This window comes from Castor canadensis, chromosome 7, assembly GCF_047511655.1.
Source record: "Castor canadensis chromosome 7, mCasCan1.hap1v2, whole genome shotgun sequence".
NCBI classification, from domain to species: domain Eukaryota; kingdom Metazoa; phylum Chordata; class Mammalia; order Rodentia; family Castoridae; genus Castor; species Castor canadensis.
In genome coordinates, this window is record NC_133392.1 from 104,409,612 (window position 1) to 104,431,453 (window position 21,842).

Sequence of the window (21,842 nt, forward strand, 5' to 3'; positions counted from 1 at the left end):
CCCATGCATTCTGTCTGAACACAATACAATACATTAAAACTAGAAATCATCAACAAAAACAGCAGTAAAAACACACAAACAATTGGAAGCTGGACACTGACTTTTGTCCTTAGACTTGTGCCTCCTGATTCCAAGAGGACATCAGTAGCTCTGGGCAGCACATCCTCACAATACAACCTCTCAGACAAAAATAGGAATTTTCTTGAATTACATGATCTCTTTTCTTGTGAGTTCTTCACAGACTTTCCCTCAGGTCTTCTGGCCAGAAGAGATTCACTTGCCTATTCTTTCTTTTTTTCCCCAGAGCTTTTTCTTTCTTTCCTTTCCTTCTTTCTTCCTTTCCTTCCTTCCTTCCCTTCCTCCCTTCATTCCTTTCCTTCTTTCCTTTCTTCCTTCTTACCCTTCCTTCCTTCCTTTCTCTCTCTCTCTCTCTCTCTCTCTCTCTCTCTCTCTCTCTCTCTCTCTCTCTCTTTCTCTTTCTTTTCCTTTTTGTGGTGTTGAGAATTGAACCAAGGGCCTTGTGCATGCTAGGCAACTACTATACCACTGAGCTACATCTCCAGTCCTCCTATGGTAAGTACATCAAAACCTTCTCTTCTAACTATTTTTCCATATGCACTGCATTATTATTAATTATATACCCCAAATAAATTAAATCAACAATCAAAGAGACACTCACATGTCCATGTTTATTGCAGTACTGTTTAACAAGAGCCATAATCTGGCATCAAACTAAATGTCTATCAACAGATGAAATAAAGAAAATATGATAAACATATACCTACACATATGATATATATACACAATTGAATGTTATTCAGCCATAAAAAATATGCAGTTCTGTTATTAAAGACAATAAGGTCACTTGCCTATTGTTAAACCCATCATAGGAAAGCAGAACAGAACAACTGAATTAAGATTCCCTGGGCTGATGACAATACTAGGCATGCCTGAATCCCTAGCCCCAGTTAATATAATTGAATTTAGTCAATATGAATTTATATGGCTCAATAAAATGTACCACATATACTGCCTAGAATACCATTCAGCTGTAAAGAAAGACGACATCTTTTCATTTATAACATTGTGGATAAAATTGTGTATTATTATGTTAAGTGAAATAAGCCAGGCACAAAAAGAAAAGTATTACAGATCTTATTCTTATGTGGAGTCCAAAGTGTTGATCTCAAAGAAGTTGGAAGTGGAATGGTGGTTTCTAGAGGTTGAGGTCTATTTCCCCCATAAACAGGGTGCAGGTGTAGAGGGGATAGAATGGGGGAAGTCTGGTCAATGGATACTAAATTATAGTTAGGATTAAGAAGTTCTGGTGTTCTGTTTTGCACAGAAGGGTTACTATAGAAAACGATAAGATACTGTATATTTTTGAAGGCTGGGATAAGAGAGCTTCAAATGTTTTATTAATAGAGAAATGGTTAATGTTTAAGGATATATATGTTTAGCCTAATTTAAACATTATACAATGTATGTATGTATCAAAATATCACATAATAATCCATAAATATGCATAATTTTTATGTTTTATGTATTGATTTTTAAAAATAAATATAAACAAAATTTTAAGAAGAATTACAGAAACAAACTTCACTATCACTAACTAACTTAAAATCAAGACCTTACCATACTGGAAATTATTTATGATGAAACTTGTAGACAAGGAAAAGGTAAGTCATTCTCATTCTCTTTGAGCTGCCTCACAGCAAGGTCTTTCTTCACTATTATGCTTTAAAAGATCATTCTTGGTGAGTCAATCCAGTATCTTCCTTAGATTGTGCTATGACTATTATATGAAATCTAAGGACTTGGAAAGATAACTAAGATATTTTAGCATGATAAATAAAGCTCAACCAGCTCTGCTACTTACAAAATACACATAAGTGGCATGAAAGAAGAAAGAAGAATTATTATTGGGTAAATGATTGATAATATCTGCTACCGGCTTTAACTACATTTTTATAGCACTTAACATTGTTCATACTCTTTTATTTATGTTTTGATCCTCAAAACAATCTGAAAAGGTGAGTGAATAATAGTATTCCTATCTAACCAATGAGGAAATTGGTTTCCCAAAGCCACAAAATGAATAAGAAGATCTTGAATCTATGCTTCATTTGGTGTTAAAATAACCACAACATGTTAACCATATCCCAAGTCATAAGAAATTATATTCATTGATTTTCCTTTTATAAAACATGCAGGCATTTATCTTATTTTTTTCAATGGCAGAAAAATAGGAATCTCCATGATATCTTTGCCTTCTAAGATGAATTTCTCTTCGTTGGGCCTGGTAGACCCTTTAAGCTATTATGAATTTCTGTAACAATCTCACTCAAAGAAGAAAAAGAGTCTTTATACTTTAATGTGGTGGAAATAGTTGAAAACTATTTCAAAGCAATCCAAACTAATTATGCTAAAATTTGCCATATCCCAAGTCATGTGAAGGAGATGACATTGAATTTTATGGATACAGAATTACAGAAAACATCACTGCCCTTAAACTCACTTATTGTAATAAAAGACAGAGAGGAGAGCTCCTAGAGTCACTTAACACAGCTTCAGCTTCTCAGCTGGGCAAATAGTGAGATTGTAGAACATTGTAAAATGTCTAGAGGGAAAGATTTCCTGACACCAGCATGTTAGCTTTCAAAATTGATTTTAAATACTCCATGTCCTAGGCTGTGAGTACAGACAAGAATGTGATCAGTTATAAGAAGCCTAGGATATGGAGTATTTAAAAATCAATTTAGAAAAGTAATATGCTGGTGTCAGGTGATCTTTCCCCCTTCAGTGAGGTCTTTTGAATTAAAGTTCTTTTGAATTCTCCTACCTCTTCTTTGTTTAGGGGGATTTTCTTACACAATAAACTCCTATTATGCACTCTCATTTGCATTATTTTTAGAATGTAGCAGGCAAATCCCTGAAAAAGCAAATCAATCATAAATTATTCTTTAACATTACTCTTCATGGTTTTCAAAAGTATGTTACTTCTACTAAGCTACTCTGTAGAAATATGCGTACATGTTCCCCAAGCCATATGTATGGGGCAAAGGTGATGTTGCTGAAATAATGAATATTTAGGAACAAAATAAATGACCATTCATAGAAGCAAAGTTAAATAGTTATATTTACACAAAATAGAACATCAGGCAGTTATTATTTTTAATGTGATAAATTTTTATATACTGATATAGAAGATATGTGTCATGAATTATTATATTTTTAAATGCAAGATGTGGAACAATATTTTCATCTAGTTCACATTTACTTTATAAAATACATGTTATATGAACACAAAAAAACTGTGAGGATGCAAAACGTGTAGGGAATTCTATTAGAGTTAAGTAATTGACTTTTAACTTTACATAATTCTATGTAGTTGGCTATTATGTTTATAATTTTAAAATAATCCAAAATTTTAAAAGTAAAAATTTAAATTTTTAAATATTTTAAGTGATAATCCCATTGATTTTTTTCAGTCGGGTAATTTGACAAAACGAATTCTTGGGAAGCAGCATGGTATCGTGATGAGGGAAATGCCTAGGTTTGGCTATACTCTCTTATTTCCTTATCTGTGAAGTGGAAAATAATCAAAATGCCTATTTATATTGTTGTAAGAATAAAAAGAGGCTGGGGGTGTAGGTCAGTGGTAAAGTACTTGCCTAGCATGTGCAAGGACCTGGGTTTGATCCCCAGCACCACATTAAATAATAAATAAATAAATAAATGTAGCCTATAAAGAAATATACATTAAAACTGTATTTGGAACATAGTAAGGGTCCAATATATGTTCACAACTAATAGTTGAAATGGAGCAAGAATAGATGCTTTAAAGAAAGTAGACTACTTGGTCCCAGAGTTGGGATTAGAACTCAGACTTCCTGACTCCTGGTTCAGTTGTCTCTAAATGATAGACTTATGCTTTTTTACCTTTCACAAATTCACTCTAAGGACTCTGAGATCTGATTTTTCTCCATTTTTTCATTCTAAAGGAAACATTCTCCAGAATTGGAGTAGCATGTGTAGAAAACTATAAAAGGAAAGGTGAAAATATCAAGAAAATTTTTATTATTCAAAGACAAGAATTCATTCAATGGGTCCAATAATATCTTGAAATTCATTTTCTTAAATTTAACCTCCCACAATTGTCAGCAAGGTGTGTGCAGTAAAGGCAAAGAAATAGACATCTGTTAATAAAACTTAACCTGAAAAAATGTTGTGAAAAAGAGTCTTCCAGAATAGGACCAATATATCATTCAAAATATTAGGAATATAGAAGTGCCCAATAGCTCAAGCAATTCTTGGTCATAGGTTAATTATGTACATCTCAAAAAGATACCACAGTGGGTCACCAACTCCCTCAGTATATGTGAATATCAAAGCCCTTCTGAGAAGGACTTGAACTTTAAGGAAATAGCCAATGCTTGGAAAATATAAAATATTCAACAAACATTTGAAGAAATATTGTATTTGCTGAATGGATGAATAAATGTATATTTCAAATCTGAGTTCCTAATTGTATATCTTCTGGCTGCTGTCTACTTCTGATGTACTTAAAAACAAGCAGGAACTGTTTAATTTAATACCATCTGAATCAAATGCTAGTGCTACCAGTTTTCTTATTGACCAAAACACTAAGCATTAAGAAATATTTTTCCTAGCATAAACAAACTCCTAGAATTATTTTCAAGCAAAATTTTGTGGATATTTCTAAAAGGAAGGGATATAGACTAAAAGAGGAAGATCTTCAGCCACTCCAGCTCTGGCTCCCAGGTCTCAGAGCAGCTTCATGTTCTCCAAATCCTCTAAGATACACATGGAGGGTAGTTTCTGGAGTAGATCACTATCACAAGTCCCTGCCACATCTCTCTTCTTACCATTCAAAATACATCTACCTAGTACTGCTTTTTCTTTTCACTTCAAATATATCATCTTACTTATTTGTTAACCCAGTCCTGTGAACAATTTACTTTTGTGAGAAAAAAAATGAAGATTGAGAAAAATTAACCAATTCACTCAAACTTGCATAGCTATCCAATAAAAGATTTGAAATTTAAATCCAGGTCTGTCCAAGACCAAAGCTGATGATATTCATTCTATTCTCATAGGACAGAAAATAAGTACCATGGGAAATTTTAGAAAGCAATTCCTTTGATTAGAGTACACAGAGAAGACTTCATTCTGGGAGGAAGGACTCAAACAATTCTCAAAAGACAGTAGAACTGAGAAGCAAGTAGAATATTGTAGAGTCATCACAAACACCATTCCAGGTACAGATGAAAGATGACTAATATCATGATGATAATGACACATGAGCAAGACCAGAGAAACACAACCTTTTCCATAAGTGAGAAAAGGCTTCATTTTAGAGGATGATATGAAATCAAGTTAGATAGTTAACACTTGTAAGACGTAAATTCTTTTTCTGTATATTTAACACTGTTAAGTGATTTCCAAATATTTTTGGGCCTCAATACAATGTGTGTGCAAGTGGCCTTATTTCTGAAACTTAGGAGTTGAAATCTCAATAAAGATATATATCATCTTAGAAGAAAATAAAGTCTACTCTCAATATTTTTTATGTCTTCCTCAGGCTCATACCTCTTTCTTCCCTACTCCCCAAAACAGAAATCTTCTTAACTTCAGGGAAATCGTGACATTTCTAACTTTGGCAGTGCTGATATTATCATTAGGAAAGAAAATGCCTTAGTTTATCCTGTGATCACAAGATAGGTTCAGCTGTGGCAATCAAAGACAAAGATAGTTTGTCTATTAGTATAAAAATGAATTAAAATACAGTAAAAATTAATAATCCTAAAAATCATGTAGAAGAAACATGTACATAGTAATCAAATCCCCTGGATTTTTCCCTTAAAATCCCTTGCTTTTCTAACTGCTTCTATTTCCTCACTACTCACTCACCACTAACACGTCGCATCCTTGCTTATCTGTTTTCTCTGTCCATAGTCCGTCAGAGCAGGGAGCAACTAATGGCTTTGAGTGAAGGTGTCCACTTCTTCCTTACAATTTTCCTTTCGTGGCTAGAGAACTATACCTCAGCAACTCACCTTTGGGCCCTTTGACATGTTTTATTTTTTTTACAAATTGGAACAATCCCCATGCCCTCTTCATTTCCATTCTCACTTGAACATTAATGCTTCATGGAGCATTCCGTGACCATCCTAGTTACCTTTACACACGCTATATTTTTCTTACCACAGCAATAATAAAATAAGAAGAGAAATAAATGAAAAAGAAGCAACTGACATTTGTTGAGTATTTTCTGTGTGTCTGGAACTATTCAAAGTGCTTTAAATTATTACTTCTTTACAATAGTCCAATACAATAGGCACTTTTAATACTCCCATATTTTAGATGGCAATATTGAGGCATATAGAGGTAAGGACACATTGCCCTAGTGATAAACAAGGCATAGTTCATACGATTATAACTGTGACTATAATTGTCCTTTTCTCTTACTGAACCATAACCTATGTGAAGACAGGTAAAGAGCTTATTTATTATGATGTAGTTATCCCCGGTACTTAGTATGTTTTCTTATTGGTAGCTCTCTGATAAGCGTTTCTTTTTCCACTGAACTGATTTTGGTTGCATTGTAACTATATCCTACTTGTTCTCCTCCTCTTTGTTTCACAACTTTTCCTCCAACTACTTTTGGGTCCTCTGATTTCTTTTCCCCTAACAGTTCTTCCTCCATTCTCTTTCTCTCTATATTTACTCTTTCGAGAGAATTTTATTCACTGGTAAAATCTATTCAGATCACTCCCAAATGTACATCTATAGCTCTGAACACTCTTCTACAGGCATGTGCCTTTCCATCTGCCTACATAGTGCCTCTGGTGGGGTATCTAATGCAAGTCCCCCTCAGTTTCAGTGTTCAGACTGAAATCATCATTCTTCTTCTAAGGAACATCTTACATTTACTTTCCTTTTTATCTTAATGGCAGAAATGCTCTCATTCATTCAACTTGATATCTGAAAACTAATCTTGTTCTTCCCAGTTGTTTCCTCCTCTAGTCAATCAGCTGCCATGTCACCTGGGTTCTTCCTCTACAACACTCTCACCACTTCCATTTTTGCTCTCTCAGTTCAGGGTCTCATTCTTCATGTACAGAATTTCACTCTGGCTTTCTAACTGGACTTCTCTCTTCCAATTCATTTTTGAAGTACGCTGCTGATTCATCCTCTGTTCTGATTACAGCACAGTTTCACTCGAAGCTTTCTCCTTAAACATGTTCCCTTCATCTGTTCCTGCCCACTTGAATCTTTTGCATTCACTACACAACAGCCATCCAGACCCACACTTTGCATTAAACATACCCCATACTTTTGTGAGAGGAACAAATGACAGTGGTTACTCCACAGGCATCTGAAGGGGCATGAAGAGCAGGCTTCTCAGAGAAATAGCATAATTCTTCCCAAGATAACAGAATGCAGCTGCAAGATGTGGGTGACAGGCCCCAATGCCAGGACAAGCTGACCCAACTTTCTCAGAATGCTCTTTTCCATGAAGATATGGTTGGACAGGTGACCGGGTTTAGCAGGAAGTTGACTAGGTACCAACCAATCACAAATGTAGTTTTAATATAGAAGGTTGGACCTAAGCCAGGTGGAGACCTTATCACTCCTAGACTCTAGCTATACTGTAGCTTAGCCTCTCTAAACCCCTCCAATGTAGGAATTTTTCTATCTTTTTAATAAACCTTGCGCTTGCTTTACCCTTAACTCTTGGTTTGGTGTCGTCAATCATCGACTTCACCTGGACACAAAAAGAACTCAGGATCAGCAATCCAGTATCACTTTCTCACTTCTGCTTCTTCTACAGCCTAGAATAAACTCTTTTGCTCTTCTCCTCCAGGAAAATTCTACCAAACTTCCAAATCTCAAATGCCAGCCCTTCAGTGCTGCTAAATGAATGTACTTTCTTCCTCTTTTGAAGTTTTGAACCAGAGTGTTATGGGTAGGTGGTCTCAGAAAGTCCTGGTTGAGAAGATCTTAAGTCTTTATACCTCAAAAACAGATAATTGTGTGCAGACACAGATTGCAAAGCAATAGAAAAGTTTTATGGAAAGGGAAAGTACAAGTTATAAGTTGTAAGGACAAATGGAGGAAAAAATCTGGGTGGTTTTTTGCAGGAGAGGCCAGGGCAATTGACAAATTTGATTGACAAGGTGTTGTTATGTAACATGGGGCATTCTGTGCATGCACTTATGCTGATTCCCAAGTTTTTAGTTGTATGAATGAGATGTGACCAATATTCCTAAGGTCTTAAGTAGAGGGTCATAATGAAGAGATCAGATTGAGGACAGATTTTCCTTTATGGTGCATATACCATTCTCCAGACTGAACCAGCCAAGAGACTCCCTTGTCTCTGGGGGGAATTTACAACTGCAGAGAGATTTGCAACTGCAATCCTGACCATAAAATAACTATAGAGGGAATGTCTGAGGATGGTACTGGCTGGGGAAAAGGAGAAGTTCATCATAGAGTGACCTTTCGTTGAGTCCATAGCATTTTGTTGATGTTGTTGTTTGCGTATTTGTGTGTTTGTTTTATTATGTTTGTTTATGTATTTATCTTGTCTCCATATTTAGTGTAGGCTCCTTAGGTGCAAGAGTTTTGTTTTTCTCAACTGTAAGATGGAGCACAATGACTTTTAAATAGGAAATACTAAAACAAATGTTAAATTTTCATAGAGATAGTAAAGGAAGAAAGAGCCATCAACTTTTCCAAAGGAACTTAATTATATCCTCCAATCCTTCTAATAACAATACTTATAGCCAGGCACCAGTGGCTCATGTATATAGTCCTAGCTGCTCAGAAGGCAGAAATCAGGAAGATCATAGTTTGAAACCATCCCAAGGCAAATAGTTCATGAGACCCTACTTCAAAAAAACGTAACACAAAAAAAGCTGCAGAGTGGCTCAAGTGGGCAGGAGCCTAACAAGCATGAAGCCCAGAGTTCAAACCCCAATAATACCAATAAATTAAAAAACTTATTGAAAGGGACATAACTAACATATGATTCTCCTGGATCCTGTATGGGTAGCTTCAGAAGAGTGTATCATACTTTATGGATGTGATGGGACAAGGATAGAAGAAGGCTGCTTTTTGAAAGTCAAGTACATTTTGAGGTCATTCTCTCACATAGGAATAGTTTATATTTTAACTTCCTCTATAAAATTCAGAATTAAATATCCAAAGTGGACTATCTCTCAAGTCCAAGGATCAGTGTCTCTGGAGCACCCTGGTGATTTGATTGAGTTCTACTTCCGTAAGATTGCCAAAGATCTCTGTTATGAGTGACTCTGCAGAAAGCATAATGAGATTTAGTATTTTTCTGTCTTGTAATGATGAAATGATTGAAGACAAGATTTAACTAACTCTTCCCCAAAAAAGAGGAGAGTGACTATTAAATAGAAATATTCTACCTGAATAGCCCCTTTGGTTAGCACTTACGAAATAAGGTAGCACTTTCCTGACCCCCACACTTAAGACGTAATCATAATCCCACTCTGGACCTTCCCTTCAGAATCATTAATGGTTGTTCAAGGGGGTCTACAGCCTTCTTAATTCTTCAGTATAATTTTATTAGTAACAATGCTTTAGATCTAGACCTCTTAGGGCATATTAATGAAGGCAGATTGAAAAAAACATGCTATTTACACTTGTCACCAGAAGAAACTCAAAGCAGGAAAACTCAGGCCTATCCCACTCCACGTAACTTTTTCCTCAAAAAAGGTGAACCTTCATAATGCATGCTTTAGTCATAGCCTCAGTTATAAGTCATTTACCCTAAATTCCCCTGTGAAATTTACTGCTACAAAATAAAATCATGCCCAATGATCTGACTTAAATGCTGATTGGCTATAATCTTCTCTTCCTTGATATGGACTTTACATAAGAGTATATAAGGATGTGTATTGAAAGCTGTTGGAAAAGGAGGGGTGAGAGATAAAGGAGTAAGGGAGAGTAATGGAAGGGGTTAAGTGAACCAAAATAAAATATACCCGCAGCAAGGATACATAAAGAAACCCTTTAGAATGTCATCTTAAGTATTAATAATGAAAGACAGGACAGTAAAATAGGTACAGTGTAAGGGGTTACTAGTGGGAGAGAGGAGGGTGAATGATGGAGATTGAGATGAGGATATATGGTTGATGGGCTTCATATACTTACATGAAATAGAGCAAAGAAACCTCTTGCAATTGCTTTAAGTGGGACTGGGAGGGGGTTGAGGGGGAGAGAGAATGGGGGTAATCTAGCCAATGTACAATATAAGCCTAATAAAAATTGTCATTCTGTATCCCCCTTGTATAATGAATATATACTAATAAAATTTTATTTAAAAAGTTTTTGGAGGGCTAGTTTCCTTGAAATGGAGGGAATCAAGACTATTGTGGAATAGAGATGCCTCAGAAAGATATCTTAGAGGAATTTTTTAAGTTCAAACAACTCTTGTTAGGACCCTTAAAACTGATGACAAGTATGTCCACCAATACTTGTTTGCTTTTCCATCTATTCCTTGACCTTCCTCCTACCGTGCTATATTTAATGGTGTAATAGTTAACTTTAGGTGTCAATATGACTAGGCTAAGAGTAGATCTTTCTGGATATATCTGAAAGGGTATTTCTGTAAAAGATTATTATTTGACAAGTAGATCAAATGAAGAAGATTTGTCTCACCAATGTGTGTGAGCATCATCCAATCATTTGAGGGGCTGAATAGAACAAAAAAGCAGAACAAATTTTCCCTCTACTGAGCTAGGACATCAATTGTCTCTTGTCCTTAGATGTCAACATTTCTGGTTCTTGAGTCTTCATATTTAGACTGGGATTTATATCATTAGCTCCTCTAGTCCTCAGAGCTTCAGGTTTGGACTGGAAGCACACCACCAGGCTTCCAAGCCCCCAGCATACAGATGGTAAATTGTTAGACTTCCCAATCTCCATATTTGTATAAACCCATCCCTCATAATAAATCTTTATAGATTGACGTATGTTCTCCCTCATATGCAGACTTTAGATCTAGAGCAAATACAGCAATGTAGCAATGTGGTTGAACTTGGGTCACGTGATAAGGGGAGAGCACACACAGGAAATATGGGGATAGGTAAGAAACCCAAAACATGATAGTATTTGATGTCCCCACTGCAGAGGAACTTATACAGAAATCTTAAAGCAGCAGAGGTCAATATGAGAAGGGGATCAGGAACTAGTGAAAAGGTCAGTTAGAGATGAATCAGCTTGGGATGTAACACATTTGTACATGGAAGCAATGCTAAGAATCTCTCTCTATAGCTATCATTATCTCAGCTAGCAAAAACACTTTGTCTTTCTTATTATTGCTTATGCCTTCTCTTCAACAAAATTAGAGATAAGGGCAGAACAAGTTCTGCCTGGAAGCAAGGGGTGGGGGGAGATGAAGGGGGGGAGAAACGGTCCAAACAATGTATGCACATATGAATAAACGAATTAAAAAATAATAAAAACAATACATATAAAAACTTTATAGATTGAGAAAGAGAGATCTTAGTCATCTTATTTCTCTGGAGAACTTAATGCAGATGAGCTTCCTCATGTTCTAAGATACTGGTAAGCTCATAATTTTAGAGGAAATATAGAAAATTAAATGACAGCTATATATCATTTTCTCTCTCTCCCATGGAGTCTCTATGATTTCTCTATGACACTAACAGCCTTGCCCTTAACAGCCCAGCTCTACAAAGCATCTTCTACCATGGTTCTAGTTACAGCCAAGTGATCCTGGGTTTTCCCATTGATACTCCAAATCCAATATGCTTGTGACCTTCTGCTTTGCAAATCTCTGCATTGCTTCACCATCAACCCAGAGATGGCCTCCTCATTCCTCTATGACACGTATAACTCCTTCTTTTCCTTATTATCCTTTGGCTGAAAGTTACAAGGTGGTTTATGTTTTCCTAAATGGACTATGACTAGTATAAGAGTATTTCATTGATTTATGATAGAGCTAAATTATTGTAGGGGTGGCTTAACAGTGCACTTGGGTCATTTGGCACTCTCTGATCTGTTTCTCAACCTGGGGTGACTATCCAAATCACCTGAAGAACTTTTGCAAAATCCACATTCCTGACCCTTGTTTAAGGGGGGGACCTCAAATGTATAATATTTTAAATCTCCACAGGAGAATCTCAAGTATACACACTAGTTAAGAACTACTGTTCAGAGGATATGGAAATAATAATTATTTTTTAAAATTATTTATTTATTCACATGTGCATACATTGTTTGGGTCATTTCTCCCCCTTGCCCCCCTCCCCTACTCTCTTCCCCAATCCTCCCCTCAGTTCCAGGCAGGTCCTGTTCTGCCTTTATCACTAATTTTGTTGAAGAAAAGACACAAACCTAATAAGGAAGACAAAGCATTATTGTTAGTTGAGTTGAGGATAGCTATACAAAAGTATTCCTAGCATTGCTTTCATGTACACATGTTATGACCCATGTTGATTCATCTCTAACTGATCTTTACCCTGGTTCCTAATCCCTTTCTCATGATAACCTCTGTCGTTTTAAGGTTTCTGTATTAGCTCCTCTGGAGTGGGGACATCAAATGCTTTCATGTTTTGGGTTTTCTACCTATTCCTATATCTCCCATATGTGCTCTCCCCTTATCATGTGACCCAAGTCCAACCACATTGCTGCATTTGCCCTAGATCTAAAGTCCGCATATGAGGGAGAACATACGATTTTTGCTTTTCTGAGCCTGGCTGACCTTGCTCAGAATGGTGTTCTCCAGTTCCATCCATTTATCTGCAAATGATAAGATTTCATTCTTCTTCATGGCTCAGTAAAATTCCATTGTGTACAAGTACCACATTTTCTTGATCCATTCATCAATAGTGGGGCATCTTGGTTGTTTCCATAACTTGGGTATTGTGAATAGTGCTGCAATAAACATGGGTGTGGCAAGTGCCTCTGGAGTAACCTGAGTCACATTCCTTTGGGTATATCCCCAAGAGTGGTATTGCTGGATCATATGGCAGATCTATGTTTAGATTTTTAAGAAGTCTCCAAATTTTTTTTCAGACGGGTTGCACCAGCTTGTATTCCCACCAGCAGTGTATAAGTGTTCCTGTTTCCCCACATCCTTGCCAGCACATGTTGTTGATGGTATTTTTGATAATGGCTATTCTAACAGGGGTGAGGTGGAATCTTAGTGTGGTTTTGATTTGCATTTCCTTTGTGGCTAGAGACAGTGATCATTTTTTCATGTGCTTTTTTGCCATTTGAATTTCTTCTTTTGAGAAGAAATTCTATTAAGTTCAGTTGATCATTTTTCAGTTGGTTCATTGACTTTAGGAGAGTTTAGTTTCTTACGTTATCAGTCCCTTGTCTGATGTATAGCTGGCAAATACTTTATCCCACTCTGTGGTGGTCTCTTCAGTTTAAAGACCATTTCTTTTGTTGTCCAGAAACTTTTTAATTTTATGAAGTCCCATTTGTCCATCCTTTTTCTTAGTTGCTAGGCTGCTGGGGTTCTATTGAGGAAGTCCTTGCCTACACCTATTACTTCCAGAGTGTTTCCTCTCCTTCCTGTAGTAACTTCAGAGCTTCAGGTCTGATATTTAGGTCCTTGATCCATTTTGAGTTAATACTAGTACAGGGTGATAAACATGGATCTAGTTACAATTTCTTGCAGATGGGTAACCACTTTTCACAGCAACATTTGTTTAAAAGGCTATCTTTTCTCCGTTGTATATTTTTGGCACCTTTATCAAAAATGAGGTGGGTATAGTTGTGTGGATTCATATCCAGATCCTCTATTCTGTTCCACTGGTCTTCATGTCTGTTTTTGTGCCAGTACCATGCTGTTTTTATTGTTATTTCTTTGTAATATAGTTTGAAGTCAGGTATTGTGATACCTCCATCATTGCTCTTTTTGCTGAGTATTGCCTTGGCTATTTATGGTCTGTTGTCTTTCCAAATGAACTTTAGGGTAGATTTTTCAATTTCTGTGATGAATGTCATTGGGATTTTGATGGGAATTGCATTAAACATGTAGATTGTTTTCAGTAGTATAGCCATTTTTACTATGTTGATTCTACCAATCCATGAGCACAGTGATCTTTCATCTTCTGTAGTCTTCCTCTATCTTTTACTTCAAGGGTTTGTAATTCTCTTTGTAGAGGTCATTCACATCCATTGTTAAATTTACTCCTAGGTATTTGATTTTTTTTTTAGGCTATTGTGAATGGAATTGTTTCCATATATTCCTTCTCAGTTTGTTCGTTGTTGGTGTGTAGAAAAGCTAATGATTTTTGTAGGTTGATTTTGTATCCTGCCACCTTACTGTAGCTGTTTATGGTGTCTAAGAGTTTTTGGGTAGAGTTTTTTGGGTCTTTAAGTGATAGGATCATATCATCTGCAAATGAGGATATTTTGACAGTTTCTTTACCTATTTGTATTCCTTTTATTTCTTCTTCTTGCCTAATTGCTCTGGCTAGAAATTCCAGTACTATGTTGAATAGGAGTGGGGATAGTGGGCACCAATGTCTCATTCCTGATTTTAGAGGGAATTGTGTTAGCTTTTCACCATTAAGTATGATGTTGGTTATAGGTTTGTCATATATATACCATATATATGACATATATGTACCTTTACAATGTTGAGGTACATTCCTTCTATTCCCAGTTTTCTTAGAGCTTTTATCATGAAGTGGTGTTGGGTCTTGTTGAAGGCTGTTTCTACATCTATTGAGACGATCAAGTGGTTTTTGTCTTTGTTTCTATTAATGTGCTATGCTACATTTATAGATTCATGTATGTTGAACCATCCCTCAACCCTGGGATGAAACCGACTTGGACGTGGTGTATGATCTTTCTGATGTGTTGTTGGATTTGGTTTGTCATTATTTTATTAAGGATTTTTGCATCGATATTCATTAAAGAAATTGGTCTGTAATTCTCCTTTTTGGAGGTGTCTTGTCTGGTTTTGGGATGAGAGTTATATTGGTTTCAAAAATGAGTTAGACAGTGTTCCTTTTATATTTCATGGAACAGTTTAAGGAGAGTTGGTATTAGTTCTTCTTTAAATGTCTGATAGAATTCAGCAGTGAATCCATCAGGTCCTGGACTTTTCTTTTTTGGGAGACTCTATTATTGCTTCAATTTCTTTTTGAGTTATAGATCAATTTTGGTGATTACTATCATCTAGGTTTAGTATTGGGTGGCTATAAGTTTCTAGAAATCTGTCCATTTCTTCAAGATTTTCAAATATCTTAGAGTATAGATTCTTGAAATAGTCTCTGATGATTTCTTGGATTTCCATGATGTTTGTTGTTATCTCCCTTATTGCATTTCTGATTTTACTGATTTGGGTTTTTTTTTCCTCCTCATTTTAGTCAAGTTTGCCAGGGGTCTGTTGATCTTATTTATTTTTTCAAAAAACTAGCTTTTTATTTCATTGATTTTTTTTGTATAGTTATTTTTGTTTCTATTTCATTGATTTCAGCCCTTATTTTAATTATTTCTTTCTTTCTACTTGTTTTGGGATTTACTTGTTCTTGTTTTTCTAGGAGTTTGAGCTGTAGCATTGGGTTATTGATTTGAGATCTTTTCTGTCCTTTTACTATATGCACTCATGGCTATAAACTTTCCTCTTAGGACTGCCTTTGCTGTGTTCCATAGGTTCTGGTAGGTCATGTTTTCATTTTCATTAACTTCCAGGAACCTTTTAATTTCCTCTTTCATTTCACCAATAACTCACTGATCATTGAGCAGTGTGTTATTCAGCTTCCAATAGTTTGCATGTTTTTTACTGCTGTTTTTGTTGTTGAGTTCTAGTTTTAATGCATTATGGTCAGATAGAATACATGGGATTATTTCTATTTTCTTGTATTTGCTGAGGCTTGCTTTGTGCCCTAAGATATGATCTATTTTAGAAAAAGTTCCACAGGCTGCTGAGAAGAATGTGTATTGTGCAGAAGTTGGATGAAATATTCTGTAGACATCACTTAGGTCCATTTGATGTATGTTGTGATTTAGTTCTTGGGTTTCTTCATTTTTTTTTTTTGTTTGCATTACCTATCTATTGGTGATAGGGGAGTATTAAGGTCTCCCACTATTACTGTGCTGGAGTTTGTATATGTTTTAGATCTTTCAGTGTATGTTTAATGAAATTGGGTGCATTGACATTGGGTGCATATAGGTTGATAATTGTTATTTCCTTTTGGTGTATTTCCCCTTTTATTAGTATGGAGTGTCCTTCTTTATCTCATTTGATCAAAGTAGGCTTAAAGTCTACTTTGTCCAAGATAAGTATTGCTACCGCTTTTGGTTTTTGGGGACCATTGGCTTGATAAATCTTCTTCCAGCCTTTCACCCTCAGCCAGTGCTTATTTCTGTCAATGAGGTGTGTTTCCTGTAGGCAGAAGATTGTTAGATCTTCCTTTTTAATCCAATTTGCCAATCAGTGTCTTTGATGGGGGAATTTAGTCCATTAACATTCAGTGTTAGTATTGATAAGTACATGGTGATCTCTGTCATGCAGTTGTGTTTGTTGATTAGAGGTTTGATTATGTGTAGCTGAATCAGTGTTACTCTTTACTTTCTTGCCTTTTCTTCTCCTTTGGTTTGGTATTGCCTGCCCTTTCATGGTTTTGTTTGCTTTCATTATATCTGAGCAGAATTCCTTGGAGAATCTTTTGTAGTGGTGGCTTGGTGGTCATATATTATTTTAGTTTCTGCTTATCATGGAAGACTTTTATTGCTCCATCTATTTTGAATGATAGTTTTGCTGGGTAAAGTATCCTAGGATTGAAGTTATTTTCATTCAGTGCTTGGAAGATCTCACCCCATGCTCTTCTTGCTTTTAATGTTTCTGTTGAGAAGTCTACTGTGATTTTGATGGGTTTACCTTTGTATGTTATTTGTTTTTTCTCTCTTATAGCCTTCAATATTCTTTCTTTGGTTTCTGTACTTGTTGTCTTAATAGTAATATGTCGTGGGGTAGTTCTATTTTGGTCAGGTCTGTTCGGAGGCTTCCTGTACCTATATGGGCATTGTTTTCTAGATTTGGGAAGTTTTCTGCTATCATTTTGTTGAATATATTATGCATTCCTTTTGTTTGCCCTTCTTCTCCTTCTTCAATGCCCATGATTCTCAGGTTTGGTCTTTTGATGAAGTTGGTGAGTTCTTGCATTTTCTTTTCACAGGTCTTGTGTTGTTTAACTAATAGTTCTTCAGTTTTTTCTTTAATTGCCATTTCATGCTCACTTTCTGAGATTCTGTCTTCTGTTTGTTCTATTCTGTTGGAATGGCCTTCCTTTGTGTTTTGTATTTCTGTTTCATCCTTTTTTCTGAGATTTTCCATATCATGGGTTACTTCCTCTTTAATGTTTTCAAATTTTGTCCTTAATTCATTTATCTCTCTGTTTATGGTGGTCTCAGTTTCAGGTTGGTTTTTATTTAGGGCTTCTATAATTTCATTTATTTTTTTCTGGGTTTTCTCATATTCTTAATTTTGTTGTCTTGGAATTTCTTGAGTGCCTCCTGTATGTTTTGGTTGACCATGTCTACTAACATCTCTATGAAATTCTCATTAACTACTTCTAGGATTTCTTCTTTCAGGATGTTCTTGTGGGCTTCATTGGGTTCCTTGGTATAGTTTATCCTTGTTTTGTTAGAGTTTTCTGGATCTGGGTATCCATTTTCTTCATTTCCCTCTAAATACTGTACTACTTTTTTTTTGGAGGTGAGAATGGTTTACCTCCCTTTTTCTTCTTCCCATTTTTCTACTAGGTACCATTTCTGTCCCTGGACTATGTGTAATTTAGTATTAGCTGGGTAACAGTATTAACACTAACAAAACTAAGAAAGAAAGATAAAAAAAGAGAAAAAGAAGGAAAGGTAAGAGAAAGGGTTAAGAGAAGTAAAAAAGAAAGAAAAAAAATTGCAGACATGATGGGTGATCAAACCACAAATCAGAAGCCAAATCCTTAAAGAAGGGAGAAAAAATAATGGGAGAGGTGGTGGGTGATCAAATAGCAAACCAGGCAGTGAAACCCTTAAAGAAGGGAGGAAAAAAAGAAAAAAGAAAAAAAAATCACCAGTTCTGGAACAGAAAAATTGCAGGCAGTCTTATTTGTTCAGTCACTTCTTTAGTATCCAGTCCTGTCTGTGGGTCTTAGGCAGGTTGGGAGCCCTCTAGTGGCTGCCCCAGTGGGAGCTTGGTGGTGTGGTTATCTAGAAAGGCTGTAGAGCTGGGTCCTGGCTCTGCCCAAGGTGCAGGGATCCCTGCAGGCTGGGGGATGCGGTTGTCGTTGTCTCATGCCAAGATGGTGCCCAGCAGTGTGTGGCTCTGGTCATTCCACACGGAGCTGGGGCCCCTCAGAGCATAAGAGGTAGAGGGGATAGAGGGGCGGGGGTCCCGGTGGAGCATGGATCTGGTGTGGTCCAAGAGGCGGGTGTCCTGGTGGGGTGTGGATCTGGCATGTGCTTAGGGCCTGGCACAGACTGAGGCACAGGGATCCTGGTGGTGCGTGGATCCAGCACGGATCTGTGCCCAGTGCAGCCCAAGGGGTGGAGAACCCAGTGGAGCAGAGCAGTGGCTCTTCAGGCCTACAGGGTGGGCACTTGGCAAGCTGCCTGTTCTTTTATTAGATTGTGGCACAGAGAAGTCTTCCACAATCTAAGGGTTTAGAGTGCTGTATTTTGAGCTCTCTCTGGTGCTTTACCTTAGTCAAGAGTGTCTCTTGTGTCTCCATAGGGTCCCTGGTTCAGGAGCTCACAAGGTCTGTGGCTTTGTCTCAGTCACCATCTGAAATAATTATGTTAATGGAAATAATTATTTTAAAACAAAATTATTATTTGAAGGTTATCACATTGATGGTATAGAAGAATAAAACAAACTACTGAAATTGTTTATGCTAGTTAACTGCATTTGTCATCTCTCTTGCATACATCCATCCTTTGCCTTTCTGTTCTCTGCTCTGTGCCCAAGAAGGATGGCTTCTCTGTATTTATTGCTTAGACTCACTTGTCCTCTGACTGTTGGCTTATTTTGATCAATGGGAAATACTGGCACGGAATAAGAATATGAGAAGAGAGAGAAGTTTGGGTGTTTTTTGAGTCTATGTTTGCCCTCCTGGTCTGGATTATGGGCATAGTTGCACTAGTAATCTAGTAATCTTGATGACTTAATTTTAAATTATTTTTTTAAATAATAACCACTTTAAAATGTTATCAAGGTGATAGGTCCATGACAGTATTACAAGGTGGTTCTGTTACACTTTTCCTAAAGTGTTTGAAATAAATGCTATTTGGTTCATGACATGAGAAAATACACAAAATTCATGGATAAAAACAAAATGTTAAAGTGGAATCTACAGAATTTCACCTATTTCTGATGATGTTTAAAAACCATACAAATATAGGAAAACTTTTATTGTGAGTGTTATTTAAATAATGATGACAAAGAGATTTGTTGTCTTGACCTCACTGAGCACAGTTCAAGTCATTCTGTTTCTTTTAAATTCACCATGATGCATTTGCACTGGTCCCCAACAATCTGTTATTCCTCTAAAGCCTACAACCTATTTATCTGATCTTTCTTTCTCTGCATTTTCTGTGCAAAATGCTTCATCTGTTTATATCCCACACTGAAGTAATCTCTTCACTCTCCATCAAAGTGCTTACCAAGAACTGTTTGTACCTGATGAGAAAGAAGAGGGGGAAAAGAGGATACAGAGCATATGAGGATAATCCTAAAAGAAGAAGAAAGGTAATTGGGAAAAGAAGAAAATACCTTGTCCTAGTAAAATAGAAAGGTAGGCAACGTTGTAACTAATGTGCCTACCTATGCCCATGATGCTCTGCTCATCTCTGTCCCCATCCTCATTCCTTCACCAAGCTCCCCATCAGTTGCATTCAGTTCCATACACTTTTGCTGCCCAAGATCATGTATAGGGGGAGCATCCTCTGAATTATTAACTTAAAGTAAGATACTGAATATTATGTAAATAATACTAACAATTTAAAGAGAAGAGGTAAATGCTAAAATAAGGAATGAATCTCTAGCCAGGCAAGTGTGGGCAGTTTACTTTGGTGAGAACTTGTATCACCATTCCTTATTAATTGTCATTGAGACTTCTAATTTTGCTGCTCCTCAACAGCATTGAAATCAATTAACACATTGGTGAAGAATAAAACTGAAATAGGACAGTGGAGAAAAACTATCAAATATTTGTGGCTTAAAAAAACTATACAAAACAAAAACAAATTTCAAATCTGAAGAAAAATGAAAGGATAGACACTAGTGTTATTAGTAGCTATTGCTGAAAAACAGAGATTTTTTTCTTTCTTTTGATGCATGTCTACATTTTCTAAATGTTTCATAATAAGTAATTGCATGGAAAAAATGAGTTTTGAACAGGACGCTTCTGGAGTTCTGACTGTTCTGTTTGGTTCCAATTATTTTCAATTTATGAAAATGTGTACTGTGTAATCCCAATACTTAGGAGGCTGGGGAAAGAGGATCATGAGTTTGAGGCTACCTAGCTACATAGTGAAACCCTGTTACCTTGTCTCATAAAATGAAGGAGGGGGAGAGAGAGGTGAAGGAGAAGGAAGAGGAGGAAGAAGGAAGGAATGAAGGAGAAGAAAAGATGAGGATGAAGAGGAAGAGGAGGAAGGGATGGATAAAGAAAGAAAGAGTGAGAGAGAAAGAGAAAGAAAGGAAAGAAAGTTATACATGTACATTTTTGTATGTATGTTGCATGACAGATTACTTCTTCCTTAAAAAGCAATGCCTCCACGTTTTCTTAAATTCACTGCTTTATGATTAAAATAAAATCAAGTGACTTAAGTTTAGAATCATTTCATCTTGTGAGACTTTTATACTGTAGCTAGTTTTTGACAATCAGATGCCTCTGAAACAAAATAACAACAGCAAATACAAGTTCAGTGTTTGTTCAAATGGAAGGCATTGTTCTTGCAGTGATATTTTTCATACTCAGAAGTAACTGTTCCTATAACTGATAAAGAAATAGATCCATTTTTAATTTCTTTGTACCATGATGGATAAATCCATTTAGATATGATCAAAATCATATTTTAAATGAATCTTTAGTTGTCTTTCTATCCTGGAACAAAAGCTTCACTCACTGGTGCAATTAAAGATAGGTCCCCATTGAAGATGGAACTAAGAACCATGATATAGGAAAAAACTGGCACATATAACACTAAGAGTATCTACAAATAGCAAGAACAGGTGTGAGTTTGGATCCTTCACTTAGCTGGTACAGCCCCTTCCCCATTACATTTCCAATGTTCTCATCAGACTAAATGTTTCATTAACTAAACTTTCCCTTTCTTTTCTGCAGTTTAGTTGATATTTTGAGTACTATTGTTTATCATGTTGGCATTTTGTTAATTAATTATTAATGAGAAGATGACATAAGCAAAATTGGCTACATTGAGATTAAAATGGTAATACAAGGTAAGATTTATTTAGATGCAAAAATCCCTGTGCTCTAGTTTGAGTATGAAATATCCCCCATAGGCTCATATGTTGAATGCTTGGTTCCCAGTTGATGGTGCTATTTTGGGAGGTTTAGGAGGTGGGGCTCAGCTAGAGGAAGTAGTCAGTGGGAGAATGCCCTTAGAGAATCTATATTGTCCTGGGTTTTTCTCTGTCACTCTTTTTTCCCATCTGCCATGAAGTGAACAGCCTACTCCTCCACCTCTTCCACATGCTCCAGTTGTCATGATATTCTGCCTCACCAGGGGCCTGGAATCAATGAAGCCAAGGACTATGAAAATAATCT

General features: G+C 36.3%; 1 long non-coding RNA gene across 1 annotated transcript in view; it reads right to left on the minus strand.

The window, feature by feature from the left end:
* LOC141424914 (uncharacterized) overlaps nucleotides 1-21,842 on the minus strand; it is a 252,528-nt gene that overhangs the window by 27,455 nt on the left and 203,231 nt on the right. Inside the window, exon 3 of the long non-coding RNA XR_012449862.1 lies at nucleotides 18,753-18,835. This is a non-coding gene — a long non-coding RNA (uncharacterized lncRNA). The remainder of the gene's footprint in view (nucleotides 1-18,752; nucleotides 18,836-21,842) is intronic.